This window comes from Lissotriton vulgaris, chromosome 8 (genome assembly GCF_964263255.1).
Source record: "Lissotriton vulgaris chromosome 8, aLisVul1.2, whole genome shotgun sequence".
Classification (NCBI taxonomy): domain Eukaryota; kingdom Metazoa; phylum Chordata; class Amphibia; order Caudata; family Salamandridae; genus Lissotriton; species Lissotriton vulgaris.
In genome coordinates, this window is record NC_141696.1 from 33601332 (window position 1) to 33623704 (window position 22373).

The 22373-nt window shown below is 43.0% G+C and overlaps 1 protein-coding gene and 1 pseudogene across 1 annotated transcript in view; one reads left to right on the top strand and one right to left on the bottom strand.

The window, feature by feature from the left end:
* Window positions 1–22373, bottom strand: part of LOC147693316 (NACHT, LRR and PYD domains-containing protein 3-like) — a 1315468-nt gene that overhangs the window by 941420 nt on the left and 351675 nt on the right. The gene's annotated exons all lie outside the window — the stretch shown is intronic.
* LOC147693317 (uncharacterized) lies at window positions 11636–13015 on the top strand (annotated as a pseudogene).

Consider the following 22373-nt stretch of genomic DNA (forward strand, 5'->3'; position numbering starts at 1 on the left):
AATCCTTTGTTTCCTGGCTCCAAGCCAGACGATTCATATCGTCTAGTCTTGGACTACAGACACCTTAACTCGTGTTGTAAAACATTTGCAGTACAAACCTCACACAGTGCAGCACTAATGAATAACATTGTGCGCAAAAATACAAAACAAAGTTAGACATCTCTAATGGATTCTTTTGTCAAAACATTGCACCTGAAAGCAGGTATTTGACCGCTTTCTCAATAATGGGGTCACAGAAATTTCGGTCGACTCCCACAGGGATTCAAAAATAGCCCAGGATTATTCTCAGCAAGGGTAACAGAGTTACTACAAATATATGATGATGAGGCATTATCTCATGTCGATGACATCTATCTCACAGATGATGACCGGAATACTCACTTGAAATGAGTGAACACCATAATACTTGGGTTCTCAGCTGAGGGTTACAAATTCAACTTTAAAAAATCACGAATTGCCCATCTAACTGTCCTGTTTTTAGGATACAAATTATCAAGTGAAGGTAAAAGCCTTGCAGACAACTTCTTAGAGAAGTGCGCGGTACTCCAAGCACCAAAAACGCTGAGGAACTTACAATCTATACTAGGTTTCCTGAATTTCGGAAGAACTTACATTCTAAATTATGCGGAGAGGGTTAAACCTCTCTATGAATTAATAAAACCTGATTTTAAACGAATCAATTGGACTCAGAAACACACTGAAATTTTGAGATCATTGCAAACAGACATGTTAGCTAAAACATAATTAGAAACTCGCGACAACACACGCAACCTGGTGATCCGAGTCATCCCAGGAAGATGCGGATTCACGTACCTGACCTCTAATGAGGGAGAAACGGTACCAATAGCTTAAAAATCACATTTGTACACAAAAGCTGAAATGAAATTCAGTTCAACTGAAAAAATTCTAACTGCGGTTCAGACTGCTGTAGCTAAAGAAAGAGCCCTAGCACAAGGTAAACGAATAATAATCGTTACACCGGTAACAGCCTTAGAAGCGGTAACAAAAGCAAGCATCCCAAATGCTAAAGCACTATATCCGAGATGGATCCAATGGGTTAATTCTCTTGCTGCAACAGACGTAGTATACGAATTTGATGCTAATTTAAAAACACAAGAATTTCTACAATATGAATATGAATGCCCTCTGCCAACCGAAATCCTGCTTCTAGAACACTTCGGCTGTATAATATATACAGACGGATCAGCACAACCCGCAGTTGGGGGTAAACAAGCTTACAGTGCTGCGTGCGCGATTGTTAAAGGTCGTTGGCACAAAGGCAAATTTAGACCACTGGTCACTAAAACGCAATCTCTAGGAGATTGTACAGCTTAGCGAGCTGAACTACTAGCATTTAAGATGGCGCTCGAGAATACAGATCGCGAATTCCCCACACTAATAGTGTGCGATTCATATTACTGCGTTCAGTCTTATAATGAATACTTGCAGAACTGGGTTCAAAACGGTTTCAAAGATACAAAAGGTGGCACAATCAAGCATAAAACGCTTTGGGAACAAGTAGTTCTTTAACAGAAAGAACTACAAAAGACTCACGTGGTGATATATACACTGAGTCATCAATGTGATGGCGTTCATGTTGCAGGGAATTCATTGGCTGATGAAGCAGCGAAGGCAGCTGTGCAAACAGCTTCCGTAGCTGCTATCACCCGGTCAAAAACAAAAATACATAGCGATATAATGCAAGCTGTCAGTGCGTCAGTAAAACATGACAGAAAAACATTCCCGAAAGGCTTTCCAGTAAAGTACTCATACATAACTGATGTGAATAATGTTCCTTTTGCTCGAATCCCTGGAGTGGGGGATAGGGCAATTCCAAACATAGAACACAGGTTAGGACTAATTACCGCGGCACACGAAGGGCTCGCTTCTGCACATGATGGTGTTTCCGCCACAATATCATTATTAAAACAGAGATATTGGTGGCCGTGCATGAGAATACAAACTAAGAAATATGTTCTAGAATGCGAAATATGCCAAAGAATGAAGGTATCGACAGTGAAACGACCAGCACAGACGCCCCTTCTAATCTTGGATAAACCATTAGCATGTGTTTACCTGGACCACTGTGGTCCCTTACAAAGGGACAGCAACTATAAATATATCATGGTCGCAGTGGATTCCTGTACGAGATTCGTTTGGATGTGGCCCCAGCACTCGGCTGACGCCAGAACTGCTACAAAAGATTTGCGAGTCTTTATCGGCATATATGCAATTGGCATGCTACATTCTGACCAGGGTCCTGCTTTTAGCTCTCGAGCTTATAAGGAGGCCATGACCAGCATGGGCATCGCATTGCGGTACTCTTGTCCCTTCCATCCTGAGGGAAATGGGATTGTGGAAAGAAAAAAACGAGACATAAAGCAATCTATAACGGCAAGGGTATTAGGTTCCGGTGATGGGTGGGTCCAGCATTTAACAAGTGTCCAACGTAGTCTTAACAATCTGCCAAGAAATTCTCTAAAAGGTTTCAGTCCGTACAAACTATTGTTCGGTGTTAGAATGCATATTCAGGACTTAGATAGTCAGATTTCAGTGGTAGAAAAGAAATGCTTTGATATCAAAGATCGTTTGGCTGTTTTACAGGACTTAAATGAAACAAGAAAAGCCCTGAACAACATAAAGTTAAAACAACAGCCGACAGCCACTGATGATACACCACCTGTCCCAGCAAGGCCTGTCTGGATTCCAAAGATTGGGGATCTGGTCAGAGAAAAGATCGCGGTGAAGAAGGAATTTGGGCCTTCTTACAGAAAAGCAGTACCTGTCTCAGCTGTCAACGGAACAAGATCAGTCGTACTACCGCCCCTTGCTGGTAAAAAGGAGAACCGAGTTGTATCCATCGACCGGGTAAAACCACAATCATGTGGCCAATAATAAGTAGTAAGCCCAGTGGTCTCCCAAGAAGTAGCAGAATACCAAAATTTGCTACAATCCAAGAGATTCAAACGGAGAGACTAATCACATTTGATAAACCTGCAGTGAATAAAAAAGGACTATGCAACAACGCCATGGAACTTGTGCCTCTTGAAACCCAAATCACAACAGTTCGTCATGAAACACCTGTCTACAATGATGTAGCCTCAGACTATGCTAATGAAAGAAAAGATGATAAAGCAAATGAAAATTCTGAAGCAATTCCATCAATTGACAGAACTGCATCTGGCTACTTCATCAACTTTGATAACTTTTCGGAAGATCCAAGCAAACCTGAAGGAACGCCAGCAATAAAAAGTTTTAAAGACAAAGTAACTGAACTCTTTCATCAACTCAAAGAAACCTATCTGATTTCTCCATGGATTGAATTTTGGGTTGTGTTAGGTGTACTTTTCCTCCTGCTTTGGCTCATCATGGTCCTTTGCATGGGAAAATTCATTGAGGGAAAATACAGTACAATGGACACAGCAAGTCAGAACATCAACTTGGTCCTAAAACCACACAAATCATCTCACATCGAGAAACGAGAACTTTCATCAGTGAATGTCACAGCCATTCCAATAGCCGGCAAAGTAGCTTGGGACAAAACAGATTACGAAATCTATGGCCCGGTTGAACTCTTGAAATATCCACATCAGTTCAAGGTTTCATTAAGTAACTTTGTAAAACCAAGTACATTCTCTGATGATTGGGACTTTGAAAGTATAAATAATATGATGTCTGATTTAGTAATTTCAGCAAAATTTACAGAACATGATTACTTACAGGGTTCATCGCATTATGAGCAGATGTACTGCTACAATCACTGCGCACATCTCTACTTGCATAAATCTGCACAACCTAGAAATATTTGTAACTATAATCAATGGGAACATTGTGCAACTCCACCCAAAAGTAGTTAGAAGACATTTTATGAGAGAAACTCCCATACTTCTCAGGGTTTAACACAAGTGATGCAGAAACGTTTTATTTTAAGCTGTCAGAAAAGACAGGGATAAAAACAATGTTGACAAATACTAAATTGATATATTCAGAAACATTTTATGAAAAAATGATTACATTTGGTTTTGATTTTTGGAAAACAACATTGAAACAAAAACCATATGGGGTTCAAAAGATTGGCAGGCACAAGGTTTAGAAGCATTATTTAGAACCCGCATGATCCCAGAACAAATTATATTCTTGAATGACACCATTCAACAAACAACCTGTCTTGGCCTAGCCAAAATTAAGGACTTAAACAAACCGTCTATTCCAAAGCCGCTACCTGACAGTAATAGCACTACAGATGTTGAGATAGATGTATCCCATATTTTACACCAAAACAGAACACATACTGAATGGAAAAAATGGTTGATCTGGCCCACAGACACTAATAACTGTCAGGATAGATTCCTGAACAAATGACAGGGATTCAAAATGACCAGGCCAGACCCTAGATACTCCCAGAGACAACATCCAGGGATAGTTACAACATACAGTGTAGGGAAACTATGCCTTGAGTGTCTAGAGAAATCCACACTGGCTAAAATTAAGCAACACTTGACTTTACTTAAAGACGGTGCTGACTTGCGTGATTTCCTAATGGGACCACGCAAACAGCGTCAAAAACGTTTCATAGCGGCCAGTATATACGCTGCATACAACGAAGCTTGGAAATTAATGCAAATTGAAACGGCAGAGAAAATATGAGAAATTGATTGTATTCATTTGGAAAAATCACTTTCTGTGTGGATAATGGGTTAATGACTCTGTCCTCCAGAATATATTCACTGGACAGTATTGTATCATCTGCTATCGATATAATAGATCAGGACTTACTAATGTTACAACACGGTCAGTCCCAATTACGTTCTATTGTACAGCTTGGCTGGACGTTGCAAAATCTGCGTTCAGGCTATGTGCCTTGGCGTTTAATCAACACAACGTCATTATTCTCTATCTTTAACCTTACTGATAAACAAATCAGTTTGGCACAAAAAGGAGCAGACTATACGATTCTTAGCATTGAAAAACTTGAGAGATTAACGTTGACAATGTCAGAAAGACCTGTCATTGAATGGATAATACACTGAATAATCACAATTCCGATAACAACTTTCCAATTTAAAAATTGCCAAGAGTATATACCAGCAGGCCAGTATGAAAGGTTGGGTAAAGGGTACATTAAGTCATCATGGAAATTACCTTACACACACACATGTTATAGTGACAAAAAACAGAATGTATTTCTTAGTGGTAACAATTGTAAACGATCACTGAGCGATATACTTCTGTGCCAAGGTATTAACTTGCATGGGGCCTGTGAGGGGACTTCAAATAACCTTTCATGCCACCAGCACGGCACACCTGCAACACAGATAGAGCCATTCTTTAGACAACTTTCTAACGGGAGTTACGTTCTAATAACGGACCACAGCTGTTGTGGCATGGTGCCAGGGAAACCCTATCTTGTAAGTGTTAGTTACATGGTCACTTGCTGTATGCAAGTATTGTATCCAAACGCCTCTCCTGATACGGAGACGACGATTTGGCCTTCTTTGAATATCTCTTCTATACGAATTGATACTTTAAGCAGAATGAAGTCTGTTTTTTTACAGACAACCGTGCCTTTTACGTCATCAAAAGAAACGTATGATCTGCAAGTTGCAAGGACAACAGCAGAGATACATACACTTTTATCAACTAATTGCCCCGTGCATTTCGTAGAAATGCTAAGCCAAATCCTAAACATGTCAGATACCAGTGGCATCGCACATGTATTTAAGATAATTTTTTGGGGACTGTTGACACCCTTCGAAGCAGTCCTGGGCATCTTTCCCGATTTTGTCCATTCTGTCTTTGGCGGTCTACCACTACTTTTGGGACTCGTAGCAGGAATTCTATTTTTGATCCTTCTGCTCCGATATGGCAAGCCAAGTTGCAGACAAGACTCCAGCAACGATGGAAGAAACGATCCTAGCTATACGCTATCGGGACCGCATAACTAAAGTCCTTGGATTAGCCCGGCTAAGAGATCTGAATATGACCTGGTTTCTTTCATTCAGACCAATCTGGCAAAACTGCATCTGATCTGCGCTTCGATGTATGCTATGCGGAGAAGAATGCGTGTTGGGCACCTGTCTTACACTACAATCAGCAGTACCAATAGATATCGATACTTTCCTAAGTCCTGTGACGGGTCATGCATTGTGTTGTCCCCAGCGGTTACCAATCCTGATGACGGCATTCGTTGAGACTTCACCAATACGATTAGGTGGGAGTGAAGTACGAGATCACCCAGGTACGACCTTCTGTGAGCATTGCGGATCCAAACAACGATGATAGCAATCACGCTGCACTGTTTTGGCATTTTCAAACTTAGTCGAACTTTCACCTGAAGCTGTACACTGCTTTTTTGCACATCTGACTGAAATTATGTTCTCTCCTGAACAGAGAGAATAACTTTTGAAACGACGAGCACACAGCGTTCCTCTGAACTCTGAATTTGGCCTTCAACTTTGATAACAAAAGCTACTGAACACGTTTGGAACTATTTTTTCCCCTGAAAGCGAAATTATTATTTTTTCAACTTCCAAAACATTTACCTTATTTCTGGCACATGTACTCTGCTTAAAGTAAAACTATTCTTAAAGAACAGAGCTTCTATTTTTAGTGACTCTAGAGACAATACATCACCTCAGCCTCTAGCACATTTACAGAAACTGTATTTATATGTGATGGAATGGTCTTGACCTTTTTTCTTTTTTCTGTATTAAAGAGCCATTTCATGTGTAATTTTCGCAAATCGTTCTGCAAATATATATGCATCTTTTTTAATCAATGATTATACTGCTTAATAAGCGTACAGTACCTATAATATAGTTTGTGTATTTCGCATACACCATTTCGAATGCAAAAAATGTATTTTGGGGTGGGTTGGAATACACATGCACCTTTAAATGTTTACTATCGCTTACTTTTAGTAATGATGGACATTAGATCGTGGAGTGGGTATTGTGTTTTTAGCTAGGAACCTATATCTATATTCCTATTTTATGCCTTTATCCGGGTATAATCAATAATGTCCCTATAATGCCATAAGAATTATATCAATATCTTGCTGTAGCCCATGCAAGGCTACTTCCCCGGACTCCTAGAAAGCACAACGAGTTCTCTAAACACACCAAACCTCCAGCAACTTGGGAAATTCCCATTTGCTTTTGTTTTGATTTGTCATAGAACTCCTGCGAGCACTGTAAGAATGGCCAGTTCTTGGTGAGATCTTTATTGATGTCTTATGTCCACCCTTACGTCAAACCCGGCACCTTTCAGGTATAAATATACCAAGGTTGCCTTAAGCAAACACACGGTGGTGGTTTTGGAGCCGAGCAGCTATCTACTTGCCCGAGAGCCCAGCTGATGTGAGAGCCCACGAACGCTGCCCCTCCTCCTTGACGCGCTGAGAAAGACGCTGTCTTTTTTCTCCAGCCAAGAAAATCCAGCTCCGGCGTTCCCAGCCTACCCTTGCGGGTTGCTGGGATATCGAGTCCTAACAAAGAGATACCAGACCTCCTGCTTTCTAAATACCAAGGTACAGAGCTGACTAAACCCTTAGGGAGAATTCTTGATTCAGATTCTTGGCAAAACAAACTTAACTTAAACTACTACTTACCTACTCCTTCCCATGTATTAGGCTTAGGTCAGGTACACCGGGGTAGGCGTATTTTAGAAGCACCAGTTGAGTACTTTAGTCAATGTATATATGTATGTATAGATTTTATCCATTTTAAAGTATCTTATGGCTAAGAAACCATATCAATGCTTTTACAATATTATTTCATAATACTCCTTTTACTGTACGCACTTTACTTTACATTAAGTAATGCAATTGTGGAAATTCATTTCTCTTGCATGAGAAAGAGGACTGCTCAATAAATTATACCTTTTATTGAAAACGCCCGTCTCTCTTTTCTCTGCAACTGGTGAAACTAAGTACGCACAATTTACTGAGTGAAATAGCTGTCTATTGTTTTCACACAACTCTAGAGATACACTCTTATTCTGAGGGAGCAAAGTTGTCATGTTATATGGTTGTCAGAAGCTAATCCCTTCTTTTCTATCCAGGGAGGTTAAACTCCTACTCGTTTATTCGAGAAAGTTTCTAGTGACCTCTGAGCTAGCTGGCAAAACTTAAGTCTAATATAGTCAGTAGAGACCTAGTCGACCTCAGTCCTACGTCTACACTGCTGAATATATTATTCCAATGCGCAGAGCCTATTGGGAATATAGGAACTACACTACACATTACTGGTGAAGATTATACCCAAGTATCAGAACTTCTCAACTGTTAAAATTTTTTGATCATCTATATAAAAGGGTTTCGTTTTTCCTGCTCTGTGGCCACAGATCAAAGCATACGTTTTAGTTTTATTAATCTGCAGCTTTCTGCCCTTAATAAAATATGTGAACTTATCCATCAGTCTCTGGAGTCCAAGTGGTGTCCTTGAGAGGAGTACTGCGTCGTCTGCGTATAACAACAACGGTACATCCTGGCCCTCCACCTGTGGTGCATCACATTTGACCATTTTAAGTTCAGCATTAGTAGAGTTAATAAAATTGTAAAAAGAAGGGGCGCAAGGACACAGCCTTGCCTAATATCTAGGTTAACCTTAATTTTAGGAGTGCATTCTCCGGCTTGTCCATAACGAACACGGGCAGATAGTTTTGTGTAAAGCCTAGCCAGAAAGTAAATAATCGGCTCTGGTGCACCAAGACCCAATAAAATCGGTCATAATAGGGCATGGTCTACTAGATCGAATGCACTACTTAGATCTGCGAAGCAGAGAAAAAGTGATCCACGCAATACAGTTATGGTCACTAATGGATAGATCTAATATCTCCGGGGTAGCACAGTATGTGCTAATATTCGCAGAGACCAGCAAGTGATCAATAATAGTACAGGCGTTCCTGCCAGTGAATGTTGGTAGAGGGTTACCGTCCCCATCTTTCGCACACTGCAACACCTCCATATCAAATTTAACCATAACGGAATTCAACGCCTCTCCATAGATGCTATGCAAAAAGTGAACACATTCATCACCTGAATCATCATTAAACTCACAGGCCTTGGTTAGAGAGAGGGGACACATGGGTATGTTAAAATCACGCCCCCAAATAAAATCAAAATGAAACACAATTGTCAGAACACAATTTATCTTGTACATTCTCTAATTCAATAACCACTTTATAACATGTGGAATAAAACAAGGACATTGCAATCATTTTTCTTGTTGTAACCACAGAACTTGGGAATGGCATTCAATTATTTTATACATTTTGACTTCCACTGGCAGTTTGACAGACAGGAGTATTAAAAGTCCTCCTAAAAGTCCTCCTTTTGCTCTTCTAGCCGCAGATCCTAGGGCAGGTAGATTAAATTAAACATACCCATCAAAGTTAATATGCTCCGTACACCATGTCTCCTGGAGACATAGTATATCGTGGATATTAACAAAATCCTTCCAGCCAAGTGAATCTTTCTTACTATACCACCCGGCAATATTCCAAGTAATTAGGCTATATCCCTTACCAACTACTTCGCACAACAGGGTTGGGGCAACGCCGGTTTCCTTTGGCGTGGCTAAAATAGTTGTCCCATGTTGTCCGATTGTACCAAATCCAGCAGTGATTTTATATCAAATTCCCAATGATGCAGAATGGTACACTGTAATCGATTTGTGTAATGTGTTCTTAACAGTTCCATTGCACCCAGAAAGCCAGCCAATTTTTGCGTTCAGATTCGAAGATCGTATTTTGGCATGTTGCCGAATTCCTCAAGGGTATACTGAAAGTCCATCTATATTTAATCAGTTGCTAAATAAATCATTAGAAAGTTTGAGCATGCCTGGAGAGTCTGTATTGGTTCAATATATTGACGATCTCCTAGTGGCATCAAACACAAAAGATGCATATGTAACAGATACTATAGCATTGCTGAATCATGTGGCAGAAGAGGGACATAAAGTGTCTCCATCTAAATTACAATTTTGTCAGATAGAAGTGCAATACTTAGGTCATAAGATTGCCAAAGGAATAAGACAAGTTACTGCAGAAAGAATTAAAATGATACAAGGAATGCAGCCACCAAAAACTCAAAGACAAGTGAGAATGTTCCTAGGAATGGTAGGTTACTGTAGACAGTGGATTAGTGGATTATCACTGATTGCAAAGCCATTGCAGAGATTAACCAGAGCAGATATTAGAGACCCTATAGTTTTGACCAAAACTGAAATGGAAGCATTTTAACAGTTAAAAACGACCTTATGTGAAGCACCAGCTTTAGGGATGCCTGACTATGAAAAAGAGTGTGAACTGTACTGCAGTGAATGAGAAGGATATGCATTGTCAGTACTAATCCAGAGACATGGAAAACTGAGAAAGCCAATAGCGTATTTCTCAGCAGTGTTGGACCCTGTTGCAAAAGCATTGCCAGGTTGTCTGAAAGCAGTAGCAGCCACAAGCGTCAGTCTAGAACAAAGTGAAGGAATAGTGATGGGATTTTCTGTGAGAGTGTATGTACCTCATTCCGTGGAGATTCTCCTCCGAAGGACAAAAACACAGCACCTGACCAACAATAGGATGACCAAATATGAAAAGGTAAATCTGGGAGCAGAAAATGTGACAATCTCTAGATGTGTAAATGTAAACCCTTCCACATTATTGCCTGATACCATGGAAACAGAAGTGAGAAATGCGGTTGATCACAGATGCTTAGATGTTCTTGAATACTGTACCAAACCAAGACCAGACATCAGAGATGAGCCATTGCCTGAATCCGATTATGTGATGTTTGTTGATGGTTCGTGTCTGAGAACAGATGAAGGTGCTTTGAGTGCAGTATATGCCGTTTGTACAGTGGCAGATGTATTGGAAGCTTCTTGTCTGAAAGGAATTCGTTCTGCTCAAATAGCAGAATTGATTGCTTTGATTTGAGCATGGGAACTGGGAAAGGAGATCAAGGTTACCATAGTGACTGATAGTCAGTATGGTTTTGGGGTTGTCCATGATTACGGACAACTGTGGTCCCTAAGAGGTTATTTGACTTCTGCAGGATCCCCCATACGTAATGCAGAAATTGTGAGAATGTTGATAGATGCAATTCAATTGCCTGACAAGATTGCTGTGGTGAAGTGTGTGGCTCACAAGAGGGGGATGATGATATTACCCGAGGTAACAGGTATGTAGACTCAATTGCCAAATACTGTGCTAAAAATCTTGCATCCATCAATAAGGCCAGGAAAAAAGAGCATGTTTCAAGTCCTTTAATGCTAACAACTGTAGTTGAGACTTGGCAGGAAGTGAGGCAAATGCAGGAAGAACCTCATGAGGAAGGGAAAAATGTCTGGCTAAAAGCAGGATGTAGACAAAGAGAGGAAGATGAAATCTGGGTTTACAAGATGAAAGACCAGTACTGCCCGATAGCATGATCTCAAATATTGCCCGAATGTACCATGGTCAAGCTCATATTGGGAGAGATGCCATGCTTCGTCTATTTAGACAGACGTGGTACAATCCAAAGTTCAGAATGATTGCAGAAAGCTTATGCCAGAGATGCCTTGTATGCCAGCGGTTTAATCCAAACAGAAGAACCATTGTGAGTTTGGGAACCATAGGACCGGAGGGAGATCCATTTACACGAATGCAATTGGATTTCATCGAGCTTCCGCCATGTAACAGACTTAGATATGTTTTGGTGATCATCTGTTTGTTCTCCCGATGGGTAGAAGCTTTCCCCACAAGGAGGAACGATGGGTTAACTGTTGCAAAATTACTTCTGCGTGAAATCATCCCTAGGTTCGGTTTCCCAGTGACGATCAAGACTGATCGTGGCCCACATTTTCAAAATGAACTCATGCAAATGGTATGTGAAACAATGGACATTCATCAGAAACTCATTGTACTTACAGACCTGAGGCTTCAGGAGTAGTTGACCAGATAAATGGAACTATTAAAAACAGGATTTCTAAAATGTGGTTGGCAACAAGACTGAAGTGGCCAGATGCTTTGCCACTTCTTTTGATGACCTTAAGAAGCATACCTGACAGAAAAACTGGATTGAGTCCACATGAAATCTTGATGGGCAGGGTGATGAGACAGGCATTTGTACCAGCTGATAAGTTGTTGACAATAAATGATGACATCATACTGGATAATTGCAAAAACCTATCTGACGTGGTAACTTCTGTGTTCCATCAGGTGGGAACTGAATCAAACACGAAAGAGAAACGTCCAGCTCATGACCTAGTTCCTAGAGACTGGGTGCATATAAAGGTACACCGCAGAGGAAACTGTTTGGTGCCTCGTTGGCAAACACCGAGACAGGTGATATTGATTAGCACCACTGCAGTTAAGTGTGCCGGAGTGAAGAGATGGGTATACGCAAGCCATACTATCCGTGTGCCTGAACCTGAAAATCCAAATGAAGAAGGTGAAAGCATAACTGATTCTGACTCTGAAGGTGAACCAAAGAAAAGCCCAGATACTGAAGATCGACAGGAACGTTGATATCTGGAAGTATCAGATGCTAGCTCTGCGTCTGAAGGAGAAGGTGAAATTATTAAAGTACCGAATTCTGAAGATCAATCAGAATATAGAGAATTGGTAGAGAATAACATCAGTAAGGACACTGAGCAAGGCAGAGATAAAACTGGTGATCAAGAACATACTAAAGAACAGTCTGAAAGCTCCAGAAGCAGGGACAAAAATCCAGACACTGGAAAAGAAGGAAAAACTCATGATAAGGATGAGATTCCAAGTACCAGCGATGGAAATGTTCCTAACAGAGTGAAAGAACTGTCAAAAGAGAAAACTGACTCTGAAAAAGAAAAAGACGTTGTAAAGTTTGCTGTAAATGAAACTGTCGAGAACACTGAACGTGAAACTGACGACAGTGAAGATGAAACTCCATTAAGAAAGAGCTCAAGAAAAAGGGCTTGGAGAGTGGAACATAACACCACGCAGCCTAAAACAAAAAGATTTTGCAAAGGAGATAATTGGCCTAAAGGAAATGATGGACTGAGATTTAAACTGGGTAATAAAGAAAGAAAGCCAGAGGAACAGGTCAATGAAAGAACCAGTCAAAGAGAATCATTGAGAAAAAAGAATAGAAGTTGTCCAAAGGCCAAAAAGAGTGAGAAGACCAAATCAGAAGTACAAATCACCTGAATGGACCTACATAATACTACCTCCAATTGAAGAAGTTAACAGCAGTCAAGAGAATCTGAACTGCACAAAGACAAATGAGAAAAGTTAGTAAAGAAACTGAAGCACAGAGAAGAAGTGGTAATTGATTAAAAAGATAAGGTAAAGGTAAATCCTGAAATCCTGTTAGAAGAGAAGGCATTGTAAGTGAAAAGTAAAATAGGTGACATAAGGTCGAAGAAAACTTGTTAGAAAATTAAAACTTGTAGGTGACACAAGGTCAAAAATAAGTTTTCAAAGTTATTGTCTGAGTATGTCAGGACAATGGATGCTAGTGACTGTTATGTGTGTGTAAAGTTATCTGCATCTGTTTCCGAGGGGGTGACCTATCATCATCTTCCACTTACATATGGAGTCACGTGTAGTGTGATTGCAAGCCTGTTTTATCAAACAGGTAAACTGGAATATCATTATTACAATTCGGATGAAGTCTTGCAAAATTGAAAATTGATAAGGCACTGAATAAGAAAAAGCCTGCCACAGTTATGGGAGAATACTTTTTAGAAATAGATTAATTAAACCATGACTATGCGTTTAAAAATAATTTGACATGTAAAATGAGAGTGGAAGAGAAAGCATTTTTAGATATGGTTGAGGAAAGGCGAATTGCCTATAAACAAAAAGAAAAAGTAAAGCATGAGAAATCCAAATATTGGACATTTAATGATGAGAATATTGATGAAAGAAATGTGAATGTAGCAATAAATATAGACACTCCATTGTTAGGAAACTTCTGTATTAGGAGAGAAAACATTATGTATGACAATTATTTTGTGGGAGCAAGTCAATGTAAAGACACCTATAGAATCCAAGGGGGCTGGGGATTTAAAGGGGGAAAAGACCCAGTTTTTCCCGGTGTTTATTTCGTTTGTGGGAATAAGGCTTATTATAGATTACCTGACCACTGGCACGGGACATGTTATGTGGGTTTGGTCTTTCCTAAAATCTTTCATGTAGATAGGGGTACTAACGGTATCCATGAGATAGGCAAACCTTTGAGTCGTAAAAAAAGAGAAAGTGTCATAGATATAATAGGTGATGTTTTTGGAGCACTATTACCAGTAGTGGGAATATATTTCAATGCAAATCGAATTTGAAGATTGTCAACTATAGTAGATCGTTTATCAAAAGACACAGCAGGTGGATTCTTAATGGTAAATACTGAAATGATTGCTATGAGAACTATGGTAATGCAAAATCGTCTTGCTCTTGACATAATATTAGCAAAAGAAGGAGGAGTTTGTGGAATTTTGAAGGTACAGCACTGCTGCACCTACATTCCAGATAAAAGTCAAAAAGTTGAAAAGTACATTACAAATATTACAGAGTTGCATAGAGAAATTGAACCGATGGAGGTTGATGAGATTCTTGAAGGACTTGGTAACAGTTTTACAGCACTTAAACATCGGTTTCAAGAAATAGGTAGTTCAATTATAGGTAAAATACTAATTCCAGTAACAGTAATAGTATTAGTGATTCCCTCTGACGGCGAAACTGACCTGGGTGCTACTGGGATCTTGAAAACGCCGAATCTCACTGCCACACAGCCTTCGCTTATCCCTGGAGGGATCCGCCGCCTTTGCCGCTTTTCTCAACTGCTTGCAGCACCCGCTGCGCGGCTTGTGGCGAGGGGCAGAGGCTGCCAGGGCGTCTGCTGTTTCCAAGTGAGAGGAGGGAGCACTGAGAGCCTGCCGAGGGAGCGCGCTAGCAGGGACTCACAGGACCAGGAGTCCCTGCGCTGCACAGGTGTGCACAGCCGCGCCCCCAGCGAGACACGCCCCCCGCCTGTCCAGGGCTCAAAGGCGGGAGCTTCCTCAATACCAGCGGGACCCCTCTGACGGCGAAACTGACCTGGGTGCTGCTGGGATCTTGAAAACGTCGAATCTCACTGCCACACAGCCTTCCCTTATCCCTGGAGGGATCCGCCGCCTTTGCCGCTTTTCTCAACTGCTTGCAGCACCCGCTTTGCGGGTGCCGCTGCGCGGCTTGTGGCGAGGGGCAGAGGCTGCCAGGGCGTCTGCTGTTTCCAAGTGCGAGGAGGGAGCACTGAGAGCCTGCCGAGGGAGCGCGCCAGCAGGGACTCACAAGATCAGGAGTCCCTGCGCTGCACAGGTGTGCACGGCCGCACCCCCAGTGAGACACGCCCCCCCGCCTGCAACGCCTCCTACTTAACCACCGGTCTGTCTCTCACCGGGACGCGAGCGGGACGCCGAGCGAAGCCCGAGCAAAGGGCGGGCAGTCTGTGGCAGTCAGGGGCTGTCAGAGGCTGGGCTGGGCCACCCCCCTTTCATCCACCGCTTCTGGTCCAAGAGCTTGGAGTCTCCCTGTGGGTATAGAGGCCCACATGTCTACCCGTTCTGGCAAAGCACTGAGGGGTGGGGGAGAAGGTGTCACGGGGAGCTCAATGATAGGCACAATGGATAAATTTATCACAAGAGTAGCAGCGGTCATCGAAAAGGAGATCGTGATGACGGAACGTCGCCTCTCACAAGATTCCTTCCCTTCTAAACGCTCCTCATTAGGAGCTGTTGCATATGCCCTGTCTCCTATCTCCACCCACCCTGCCTCCCCTCTTTCCGGGAACCTGTCCGAACAGCCACGGATTGCAGCTATAGGGGCAAGTATTGACAGGTTGGAAAGTTTGATAATAGAACCCCTGCCCTCCAGCCCTAGCCTAGTGGCTACAGTTCCCCGACCTGTCACACTTATAAGTACTTCCACTGGCCACAATTCTCAACCGTCCCCTCAGGTCCCTTCACCGGCTCAAAACCCGTTGCCCTTGGTACGAGCTTGCTTGGTCTGTAAGAAGAGAAAATGGGTTATTAGTATACAGAAGGGGAGTTGTTCCTCACTCCACAAGCGACCGAGGAAGCACGTCCCCGGAGGCCCTACTCCTCTGAATGGGCCTGAACCGTCTGGAGGAAATGCTCCTCTTGTACCTGTGGTCGAAACTCCTCTGGCCCATTACTCGGCCCCGGCATCACCCAAATTACCACATGAGGCGCCCTCCCCCGAGCTCATTGAGAAATTGGTCAAGTCCTTGCTGGTCCCGCTTATTGACCAAGTCAAGAGTCTGAGGGACAGGCTAGACAGATTTGAACAGACCACCCGGGACAACTTCTTCTCCCTGAAAACCCTCATTAAATTACAGTCTAAGCTCAGGGAGGACATTGTGGATGGGAATGATGGGAAAGGGGATTCAGGGGGTTTAATACAGGGAACATCATCGCCAACATCCGCTCCTGCACTAGCAACAGGGAAGGCTTCGACATCTGCGCCCCCTGCGAGTGTAAAGCCGACATTTACTACCCATGTTGCCCAGGTCCATGCTAGTACCCCCCCAGTAGTGAGGATTGCAAAGCCTAAAATTGACCAAAAGAAGCTGCATGAGGGAGGGGCCTGCTCTAAGTTAAAACGACCAGCCGTTCCATCCACTGATGCCAGGGGAGTAGCCCCAGTACCAAAGGCAAAAACAGTTACTAGCCAACCTGAAATCCCTAGCCCTGCGGTTATACCACAGAAGGTGGCCCGAAAGTGTCCCCCAGTTAATCTCCCCCCTGAGTGTCAACCATACGTTGTTGTCCTCATCAAGGTTCCCGCCTTGAGAGACGCTCAGCAGGAAACCCATCAGGCACTAAAGAATAAAGTCATCCATTGGTTGAAAGCCAACAGACCCCTACCATTGGGAGTGGATGGCTTGATTCTTGGCGTGCGCAGGGTGGGATGGATTGGACAGGGGAAAAAACTGTTCGAGGGTGACTGTGTGGTGGTCAACTTTCAAGACATGAGAGCTGCCCACTCAATATGCAGTTTGGGGCAGGCCACGGCTGGTCCTGGTGTTGAAGCAGTTGATTTAACATACTTCTACCCGCGGCCGGTCATGAACTGATCAGGCCAACCCCCCGTGTACACCTCCCAAAACAGTGCCTGCGGCCAATGGCATCTAGCAACAACTCTAGTCCAGCCGCATCCAGTATGGCCAAGGTCGAGCTGGGGTCCCAGGGGGGACTGACTCCCTGACTCCCTTGTGGAGGCTCGGGTGGTCCGAACATCTGACAAGCAGTCCTATCCTTCTGTAAAGTGGATTGACCCCCCAACTCCTCCAGGGGAGCAGGATGCCCTAGTAGATACGCGGGAACCAGGTGTGGGGAGGGACCTAATCGAACCTGCCATTGCCTATCCTCCCCTGGTAGAGGTAGACTCGGACAGCACTGTCGAGCCCAGTAGCATTGCGGCTGTGGCGGACCCACTCATTAGGGTTCTCAGCTGGAATGTGGCTGGTCTGGACAGGAAGCTGGCCTTGCCCGACTGGAATGCACTTGTGGAGGAGTACTCCATATGTCTGTTTCAGGAAACCTGGAGTGGGGAGCCCTTACACAAGGTAGGGTACTCATCCCACCATATACCTGCTGTCTACTCAGAGACTGGCAGGGGACGTCCCTCGGGTGGCCTCCTTGTTTGGGTAGCTTCCTTGCTCAATTGCAGGGTGGAGGAGCACGATACAAAATGCCCGGACCTCCTTAATATCATCTTAAAAAGCCCCAAGGGACGTGTTCTTCTCAACATCTTTAATATTTATGCACGAGGCACCAAGGGGGGTAGAGAATCCCCCACTATACCCCGTCTTGAGAGTCTGCTTCGATCCTCTCCCTACAAGTCTTGTACCCTGGTAGCGGGTGACTTCAACTGCACGTTTGAGCCCCTTGGCTCAGAAGTCACCCAAGAACAGGAGGATGATGACTACAGGAGGGGGATACCGGCTCTAGAGCTTAGCCCCATTAAAAGATGGACGGAAGTGGCACTCCAGGTTAATTCCCTAACAATGGAGTTTGACCTGAGGGCCCTCAATGGCAGGACTAGTTCTGATAAAGAGGGAGCACATACATATAATAGGCCCAACCACACATCAAGAATCGACTACATTCTGCTTGACGCACACCTATGGAGCTCGGTAATAGATATGGAGATTATACCTTCCGTTGAGAGCGATCACAATCTGCTCTCGCTTGCCTTGACTCCTTGGTGGCTAGAAGATTTAGGGAGCCGAACCCCATGTGCCACTGTCCCGGACCAGTCATCTGTCTCAAACTGTGGCAGACGGCTGAAGTGGGCCAAGCTGACGCTATCAGTCGAGAAAATATCCTCCATAACGCAGCTCCTAGCCGCAGCCTTAGATAATTTTGACTCTCCTGAGGGTGGGCTGGTGGAGGTGTCCGACAGGTTTTGTAATTTAACCCAGGCTCTAAGTAACCTTTTTATTGTCCCATTTAGTCTCAACGGGAAGAAACTACGTACCCGGGCCAGACAGGGCTGGTTTAACCGTAAATGTAGGGAAGCAAAGACACTGCTTGTTGAAGCAGTAAAATCTAAGTCACAAATTAGGACCAGGGAGGCCAGAAGACTATACTCACATTGCTTGAAAACTGCCAAAAAGGAATGGGAGGATAGCTTTTAGCAGGACCTCTTGGCCGCAAGTCGAGGGAGAGACGCCAAAGGTTTTTGGGACCTGGTGGGCAGTAGAAATCGTCCAGATGACACCTTGAGGACCTGTACTATCACAGCCAAGGCATGGTTTAACCATTTTAAGGCCCTATATTCTGCCGTAGAAGGTATACTCAATGACCCCTTTCCCCTTCCCCCATTCTCTTTGGACAGAGGTACTGACCTCTTTTCCGCACTGGAGGTTACGAACCTGATTAAATCTTTAACACCACTAAAAGCAGCTGGTCCGGATGGGTTGCCAGGGGATCTTCTTCGAGCCTATCCGGGTGAATGGGGGGTGCTGATCTCTGCCCTTCTTAATGCTATCATAGAGGGAGGATCTGTGCCTGAATCTTGGAAAGGGGCAGAGGTAGTCCCAATTTTTAAAAAGGGCTGTCGGTGTCAACCGGGGAATTACAGGCCAATAAGCCTCATTGACTCAACCCAGAAGGTGGCGGGAAAAGCTATTTTAGGGAGGATTCTCCAGTGGGTGGACGAAAACCACACATTGTCCGACCTGCAAGCAGGCTTCCGTTCCGGTACAGGAACTATCGAGCAAGTCTTTAGACTCCTGTTACTTTACTGGAAGGTGGTGGAGCTGGGCAAAGACAGTCTTTACTTGGCCTTTATAGACCTGAAGACTGCCTTTGACCTGGTTCCTAGGGAGGAACTCTGGAGGGTCTTGTATGGTCTTGGGATGCCCCCCTACATCTTAATGCTCCTCATCAAACTCCATAATGCCAACTATGCTCAGGTGCGATGGGGACAGAACGGGGAAAAGACCGATAGGATCCCGGTTGCTAGGGGCGTCCGGCAGGGCTGTGTACTAGCTCCCACCTTATTTTCCCTGTACGTGAATGGGGTGGTAGAGCACCTGCTTGGTGAACCAGCAGACGCTCCCTCATTGGGGGGCGCAAGGATCCCAACCCTGTTGTTTGCCGACGACACCCGCCTAATTTCCAAAACTCCCCAGGGCCTCCAGAAGCTTCTGAACCGCTTCCAGGACTTTTGTACAAAAAGAGGACTTGTCATCAATGTGAACAAAACCAAATATCTAATCATGCACCCCCCCGTAAGCTTGGCCGCCCTCCTATAGTGAACTCTATTCCCCTTGAAAGAGTATCAGAATTTGACTATTTGGGGATTCGTATGAGTGATGTCATGAGCTGGACTCCCCATATCAACAAAATGACCATCAGCCACAAAAGGGTGGGGGAAGCTTTGTTGAAGGAGTACAACAATTCATCCAAACAATGCGTAGCTCCAATAATTGATATTTACAAAGCCAGAGCTGTAAAGGCATCTCTCTATGGGGCTGAGTTATGGGGCTTTGGTAACATGGAGGTTTTGACCAAGGCCAAGAATAAATTCCTGAAGGACCTCCTGGCCATCCCGATGAGCACCCCAACAGTTCCGGTGCTTCTGAATGCGGGCTGCAAAGCAATCAAGGACCAGGCTCGCCTCCGGCCTCTTCTCCTTTGGGCTCGTCTCTGGAGGGTTCCGGAACTAAAAACATATGCAGACGGGTTGTCAGAGGTGATGGGTTTGGATGGCTGGCACAAGATTAAATGGCTTAGGGACATTAAAAGTCTCCTGGGGGACCTAGGTCTGGGGTCTTGCTGGCCCACCCACTCTGCCCCGCTGAAGGCGACCCTAAAAAAACTATACTGGGAATGGGTCTCTGCCAAGCTCATCAGCAACCCGCGCCACTGCAATTCCACCGCAGCTTACCTGAAAATAAAAGACATTGTTGCTTTTGAGCCTTACCTGGACATAATCACAATCTCTGTGGACCGGGCACTTTATATCAAATTTAGACTAGGCACTTTACCTCTAGCTGACCTCCTCTCAAGATGGAATATGTTCGCGCAGGCATCACGCCACTGCCCCTTATGTACAACTAGGCCCGAAACCGTGGCCCATTTCCTTTTTGAATGTCCTGACTACGCCCGCCCAAGATCCCACTGGCTTAAACCACTTTGTAGACAATTGGGTATTCGCCAGCATATGGTGGCCCTACGGATTTTATTAACAGATACATCCTCTACCATTGTTTGTGCTGTATCCAAATTTTTAAAATGGGCATGGTTGATCCGCTCAAAAAGACTGTCCATATCAATTAAATTCACTTTTTAATTAATTTATTTCTGATCAAATTGCCAGTTTTTATTTGTCTTGTTTTTAAATGTACAGTCTTTTACGATGTGCTGTTTTTTTATACTTTTTTGTAATGCTTTTATGATATTTGCATATCGAAATAAAGCAATCAACCAACCAACCAGTATTAGTGATTCTAATGATAAGATTATGTTGCATATACAGAAAAAGAAGGAATGTTAAAGAAGATAATTCAAGAAAAACGAGAAAGAGAAAGAGAAAAAGGTGATATTGAAATGGAGGAGTTCCGAGAAAAGATTTTTAAAGAAACCAGAGAAAAAGATACTAAAGTATAAATATATACTAACCTGAAGAATTTGAAACATGTTTTGATATAATTTACTAAATTTTAGGATAAATTTGGTGATAAATCACCAAAGGGGGGAGTTGATGGAGGAACAACATTGTGTGTACCCCTTGCAAGATCACACTTCTATAACCATAACTTGAACTAATGGAGTGATAGGTGTAATTAATCAACTTAGAATAGTAATTGCACCTACACAAATACACGTGGGAATTATTTTGCTTATGTTGCAATCATAATTAACTAATTATGTGATTCTGTCATGTCATAAACTAATAAGCAGCTTTTGAGATAACGGAATGCGGCATAAATGTGCTTTTGTTTACGTACTTTGTGGTAAAACGTGGAAATAGGTGAGTATATTTCACCTAAAATGTTGTTTATCTGCTAGGTAACTACTGATAGGGAAAACATTAGTAAGGGGGAGGTAAACAGAAGGGTTAAAATTCTAAAATTAATACTCGTTTGTGTTTGATTCTATGATAGTTCCCATTCTGGCCTGTGAGGCCTTGAAAAAGATGGCTGACTTATTGAACTGCGAATAGAAAATAAACTTAGCTTGCGCAAGCTCAAGTCCGAGTTCGAATGCGAGCTGCTTGTGCCTGGAGTGAATGCAAGTTCAAGGACGATGTAGCCTGGAAGTCTAGATGGCTGCCAAAAAAAGGATGAGCACAATGGTTCTGAACCTGTGAAAATCTTGAGACGTTGCTAGTTGAGAACAGGACTAGGCCGGACATGGCCCAAAACAATGACCCATTTAAAAATCTAGCTGACGGAAGAGGAACAAATGTTGTAATGATGAGGGGATGCTCATCCACCCGAAATTGTCCAATCAGAAATCGAATTTATGCGAAAAGTTACTTTTTAGATAGATAGAGCTAGTGAAAAAGGTATAAAAAGTGCTGGTTTTAGTGGAAAAAAAAACTCCTTTTCGATTTCCTCCAGAGATGCTGTCCATATGCTGATTTTTCCTGAGATATAAGACTTTGAGTAATTTTCGTATTACTTCAGAATGAGATCTGAACTTTAGGTGAGGTTATTAGTTAGGGAATTTAGGAGAAATTATGAATTTTGGGAACAATCTGTCTTTTGCTAAAATACTTGCATTTCTGAAATCCAAATAAAAGTTTATTTCTGAATTTTCTAAAATAAATGAATTTAACTGTTTTGAAATAAAATCCTTATTTTCCTTTTAATGTTGTTTTTGAATAAAGAAATTAATAAAGTGAAT